The sequence below is a fragment of the Heteronotia binoei genome, chromosome 21 (genome assembly GCF_032191835.1).
Source record: "Heteronotia binoei isolate CCM8104 ecotype False Entrance Well chromosome 21, APGP_CSIRO_Hbin_v1, whole genome shotgun sequence".
NCBI classification, from domain to species: Eukaryota; Metazoa; Chordata; class Lepidosauria; order Squamata; family Gekkonidae; genus Heteronotia; species Heteronotia binoei.
Genome location: NC_083243.1, coordinates 170,402,115 through 170,408,529, shown reverse-complemented (window position 1 = coordinate 170,408,529; position 6,415 = coordinate 170,402,115). Strand labels below are relative to the sequence as shown.

At 43.6% G+C, this 6,415-nt stretch overlaps 1 protein-coding gene across 1 annotated transcript in view; it reads left to right on the top strand.

The window, feature by feature from the left end:
• The first annotated feature begins 895 nt into the window (after window positions 1-895).
• ZDHHC5 (zinc finger DHHC-type palmitoyltransferase 5) overlaps window positions 896-6,415 on the top strand; it is an 82,130-nt gene continuing 76,610 nt past the window's right edge. The window contains exon 1 of the mRNA XM_060263003.1: window positions 896-1,156. The gene's annotated coding sequence lies outside the window, so the exon portion shown is untranslated. The remainder of the gene's footprint in view (window positions 1,157-6,415) is intronic.

Genomic DNA, 6,415 nt, shown 5'->3' with positions numbered 1-6,415 from the left:
TGCAGCAGCTCACAACTTTCATGCCAGTAGCTCACAAAATAGATTTTTTGCTCACTAGACTCTGCAGCTTAGAGGGAACATTGGTGGTAACCAGTGTTCCCTGTAAGCTGAGTTAGCGTGAGCTAGTTCACAGAATTTCAGTCTCCAGCTCACACTTTTTTGTCTTAGCTCAGGAAGGATGACCCCAGAACACAATTTCTGCAGTAGCTCTCAACATTAATGCCAGGAGCTCCCCACTTTAATGCCAGTTGCTCACAAAGTAGAATTTCTGCTCACAAGACTCTGTAGCTTAGAGGGAACCATTGGTGGTAACCCGCCCTGAGCCCGCTTCGGAGGGAAGGAAGGGATAGAAATTTAAATAAATACAGAATGTATATATATGCACGTTTTGTGTAACTGTTTAAATAACACATACATTCAAAATATGTGAACCATTCTCCCCCATAATTACACTAACGAATATGAAAGTACATAAACTATAAGCAAACAAAAAACTCGGCCAATTCCCGCTTCAATTAATGGCAGCGCAGATGCATTACGTTAGAGGAAAGCTAGCCAACGACTGGATCTCAGCGTTCCCAATCGTAGCTTCGGCATACAAATAAGCACTCTAAACATGGGAACGTGAAAAAATAAGACACAATAGGAGCATTCGTACAATGCTTGTTGTATATTCTTCTATTCCGCCCATTGGTACCGGTTCTTTTCGAAGCGGGAGTATGCGCATGCGCAAAGAAATCCTTTCCTTCTGTTACTATTGCTTCTGCGCCTCTTTTCTTCTCAATCGCGATTTGTAGAGGTTTGGCTCCTCCCCTTTTACGCGAACAAATAGTTTCCCTCATTAAACCTATCAGTTCTTGGGTACGGCTACGGGAGCGCGACTACAGTTCTGAGCGTGAGAAGAGGGTGGAGAGGAGGAGGGGGGGGATTGTGCGGAGCGTGCGTGCGGGGGAGCGCGCTGGCGGGCGGCGACCTGACCAACCGGCGCGGCTCTCGGAGCGCGCGTGCGCGCGCGCTCTGCCTCCTGCTGCTGCTGCTGCTGCTTCTTCTTCTTCTTCCCAGTGCTTGGGCCGTGCGAGCGAGTTCTTTGCTGCACGGGGAGGAAATCAGGTACGGCAGCGTCAGTAGAAGCCGAGGAGGACGGTGGTGTTGGCTGGTGAGTACCGCCTCAGGCTGTAAGAGGAGGGACAGGCTCACCTTTAGCTCAGGATGAAGCGGCCGTGGATACGATGGTCGCCCGCTGTGGGAGTAGAGGCCCAACGGTACTCTGTCCTTTCCTGGGGTAATACTGGGAGGAGGTGGCAGAGAAGGAAGCTGGAAAGTGGCCGTCGTGTACGCGCTCTCCCTGCTCTTACCCGCCTCTTCCCACCCACTTTCCCGTCGTGGACGGGCCGCGAGAGTAACTTCCACCTCCCCCTCCCTCCCTCCCTCCCGGGCCCTACGTGTATATGGGACATCCGCTGCCCCTCTACTCTTCGTTGCCTCTTTGTGACACTCATGGTGGGTTCCAGCCCTCAAGGCTTTTAAGTGCGGGGTACTTTGAGTTGCAAAGTATCTTCTGTGGTTTCGGTTCCAGCCATAGCTTGTCTCACGTTAAGAACAAAAAGTAGGTAAATTACTTTTCCCCCCCGACCATGTCTCTGTGCCCTCCCTATCCGGCTTTTCTCTTTAATGAAATCAGTCGCTTGACAAGACGGTAACCTAGTTTAGGTTGTTCTGAAAGAGTAGCTTGTGTCTGCTTTTATACGGTTGTGACTATAGTTGTGGGTTAGGTTTAGAGGTATGTGGCGAAGACTGGTGTGGTCTAGGAATTTAAGATGAAAGTGGAGAAAAATAGGTTTCTGTTTCTGACTCTGTCACCACAGGCTCCACTGTAAAATCCAGATAGCGTTGCTTATCTTTTTGATGATGTAGATCAGGGGTGGCCAACGGTAGATCTCCAGATGTTTTTTTTTTGCCTACAACACCCATCAACCCCAGCCAGCATGGCCAATGACTGGGGCTGATGGGAGTTGTAGGCAAAAAAAACATCTGGAGAGCTACCGCTGGCCACCCCTGATGTAGATAATCCCCTGCAAAACAATTTGAAATGTGTGGTTAAAAAGCAAAGAGATTAAGGATTTAAAAGTACTAGTAGGTCAGCATACTTAAATTAATTGGCTAGCACTTTTATACTAGAGCTTACACGTTGTTCCACACACACTTGACTCCTCAGCTCACTTACATTTCATAGGGGGAGAAAAAGCAATATAGAAAATGGATTATTCTGGTGCATATGCCTTGCCTCACTCTGTATTGGTCACATATTAAATGCCTATTAATATACACCCCATATTTTTCACCCAGGGAAGTGGGTGTTAAGCAAAACTACACGAGCATTTTCCAGAGTTCTTCTTTGCTCTGGTCCCATGTGTCCCGCTCCCCCCTTCTTAGTCTTTCCTGATTCACGGATGCTAGCTCTGTTACATGTCTATGACTTATGACAGAGGAGGAGCAATGCAGCTCTAATAATGTAGGCAATTTTCCCACTTTTGATGCCCTGGGAACAAATTGGTAAATAGTGTAAGTGACAGAACACTGCAGTGATATGTTACAAGTAACTGACCGCTGAAAGAAATCTCATTGCTGCATTTTGCTCCGATTGAAGCTTCTGAGAAATCTTCAAAGGCAGTTCCCACCTTGAATGCATTACAGTAGTCCAATATGGAGGTTGTTATGGCATGGATGAGCATGGTTATGTCCAGAGTAAAGGGCTAGGTTGTGAACTATATGTAACTGAAAGCAGTGCTGACTGTAAAAGGAGTCCCCATTTAAACTTGTACTGTCAGTGTAAACTAATACAATAGATTATCGTTTGTATAAAGGAAATATATATTTTCACTTATTCTGGAAATGGTGTGTTTAGGGGAGCCAAGTTCAGTTAGCTATAATGGCAATTTCAGATATTTGGTGATAAACTACAACCCCCCCCCCCCCCGGCCGGGGAAATTAGATGTTCCTAAAAGTGAACCTTGTCCTTTGGATGGAGAAGAAAATTACAACTGTTCAAACAAGGACACAATTTTGGGGGCCATTTTTAAATACAATAGTAGGGGGAAAAGTTGAAGAAATACTGCAAACCAGAGAATGAGGGAATATTTTAAAAAGAGGAAGCAGACTTAATTGTGATATGGGCCGTGCCTGCAGTCTTTACTTAATGTGATTAATTCGTAACGTAATGAGTGGGGGAAGGGAGTTTGCAACAAACAAAACCAGTTTAATTTGGGCAAGCAGCACATGGGGCATTTGCTTCATTCTCCTTGTGTGAGTTGAGGATATCAGTTTTTGCTCTTTTTATATTGTACATTTGCCAAATTACATGAAAATAACATATTAGGTTACTGCCTGGTTTAAATAAACTCTTCAAGATTCATAGAAATATACCTGCATTGAGATTTTTGCAGTGTTTATATTAATGTAGTGATAAAAAGATAAATGCTACCAACACTATAACATTTTCCTGCACTTATATTTGCAGCAGAACACTGTCCTCCTCGAATAACTACTGTTATTCGAGGTGTTTTCCATGTGTAGTAGCTTCAAAGTTTTCCTACATAACACACATACTACCAATTTCTTTCTTCCTGCTTTTCATGTGGCACTGTTTAGCATCCTTATAGTAGGACTCTTGAGTATGAGAAGCTACCCTTTCCTAATATATTTTGGAAAGAGAAATGTGGCATACTTAAGGATGACAAGTACAGGAACATAGACTGTTCTAGAGTAAGGATGGTATGAAATTTGGGAGCAGAGAAATTTGAAGCCAGAAATGCAGTTATTGAACAAGAACAGCTTTTACATAAACAAGGAATGAATGTGATGACAAGCAGTGGATTGGAAGGGAAATGTGAGTATGCTCGTAGATTGATAGTGCTTCAGTGCTTCACCTGAGAAACGGGATGAAGATGAAGAAGAAGATATTGGATTTCTATCCCGCCCTCCACTCCGAAGAGTCTCAGAGCGGCTCACAATCTCCTTTCCCTTCCTCCCCCACAACAGACACCCTGTGGGGTGGGTGGGGCTGGAGAGGGCTCTCACAGCAGCTGCCCTTTCAAGGACAACCTCTGCCAGAGCTATGGCTGACCCAAGGCCATGCTAGCAGGTGCAAGTGGAGGAGTGGGGAATCAAACCCGGTTCTCCCAGATAAGAGTCCGCACACTTAACCACTACACCAAACTGGCTCTCAAACTGGATGTGATATGAAAAGAACAAATGATTGAATTTGAAAATTGGTTGTTCTTGACTAATGTTTGGGAGTCAGGTTAAGTAAGCAGAATGGTTCTGCAGGTAGAGATGGAAAGGCCTAAGAAACTGTTTCTCTAGAGCAGTGGTCCCAAACCTTTTTGGCACCGGGGACCGGCACCAGGGCTGTCCCGCCCGCCGCGGGACCAGGGCTGGCAGGGTGGGGGCATCCTGCTCCCCTGCGGCACCACACAGCCTCACTGCCTTGCCCCGCAGTACTGTGCAGGGTCACCCTCTGCCCCACCCCCCATGGCACCTCCACCCAGGAAGGAAGTGGAGAGGAGGCAAGGGCAGCGCCGCTTCTTCAGCGGGTGCTGCGGGGGGGGGATGGCCAGGCTGCGCGGACCGGGGAGCTGGGGACCCCTGCTCTAGAGGACTTATAAAAAAGAAAAAAATGCAGATTTTGACCAACAATGGAAAAAGTGGACAATAGGGTCTTAAGGTATGCTATCAGGGTAGCTTGGGAACCATCCTGGAATACAATTTTAAAATGAACAAAGCAGGAGTCAAGTTTCACCTTTAAGACCAACCAAGTTTTATTCAGAACGTAAGCTTTCGTGGTCTTAAAGGTGCAACTTGACTCCTGCTTTGTCGAACTGCTTCAGACCAACATGGCTGCCCACTTGGATCTAATTTTAAAATGAGTTTAAAAAGATGGAACACAAGTATGAAATCAGTAAGGAACTAGGCATCTTGATAGAAATGAAGAGAAGGTCAAGGTGAGTGGAGGATGCTTCTGTTTATACGGGTAACCTTATAAAAGTGGTGTGGGGGCTGGGATGCAGTGAGAGTTTGGAAAAGATTTTCATTGCTTGATTAGAAGAAGGTGATGACTTGTGGGAAGTGTGGGGGTTGACAAGTTTTTCTGATTTAAATTCTTCATAGGGAATACTGGCAGATGATAAGGAAGAGATAAGATGAGAGGAGAGGCTGAAAACAAATGTTGCAGTCAGATTGGAAGAAGTGATTGTAGAATAATGAAATGTGAGCTCCTCTGGCACATCCCATGTAGACTATAATATAAATCAGCTTGATTTCATGATAGTAGGGTGACCATTGAGGGACAGTTTAAATGAAACAGCTGCATACAATTCTTAGCTAACAGAAGCTCTGTGTTATTAGCTTTTTCTTTAAGATTACTTTGAATGCCTATTCCTGTATGTAACATTTGTGCACCAGGTATCCTTGGTACAGGCATGCGTTGATGTGGCAGGTAACTACACTTATTTGGTGCGTTCCTACATTTTAAACAACAATGAAATCCAGTGTACTTACTTGGGATAGGAATTATTACCAATCCAGTGAAGTTGGGATTTTATGGGTAAAAAGACCTCTCCATTAGTAGGGAAATAATAAAAGGGAGTAATTGTATAAACCATAAGTTATACTTATCACTTGCTAGGGAAACATATGGACCTAATCTGAAAATGAAAACATAGCTAACAGTGTAATCCTAAAAAGTTACACTCTTGAAGTCATAGAGGACCATAATTCTGTTTAGAATTGCACTGCAAGTTGCTGATTTGCAGGTTTAAAAGTGAAATATTTTGGCAGTAGATTTCCCATTCCCAGGAGTATATTTAGTTAAAAGTGTAATATCTGAGATAGTGACACTGAGGTTGCCACTGACATGCATAAGAGTTACATGGAGGTGTGATGAGTAGATGTGTTAGTTATCGCATAAAATAATTTGCCTTCTGGATTTTTGTCAGCTTTCCTTGTTTTCATTCAGTTGGTGTTGGACAAACCATTAATAATTTTACAGAGAATTCGATGTCCAGCACTGAGAGAATTTATATATACAAAAAAGATACTTTGGGATAGTTAGTCCAAGAATCAACAGCAAGAGTAAATGAATGAGGTACCCTGAAAACATGAATTCTGCCTGCCTTATCAATTTACTCCTGGATTGTGAGATAATGAATTGGAAAAGCAGATCACTGCTAAAGAGGGAAAAATTTTAAAAATCCAAAACTTTATCTCAAAACCAGATAGAGAAGCAGTTGACTTATTATAGATAGAAGAGTAGTATTGCATGAAGATTGGTAACTTCAGATTAAATGCATTCTTTACAGAGAAATTAAATAATTTCTTTAGTATTTGTTACAAAATATTTTAGAGAAGGTTAACCTAA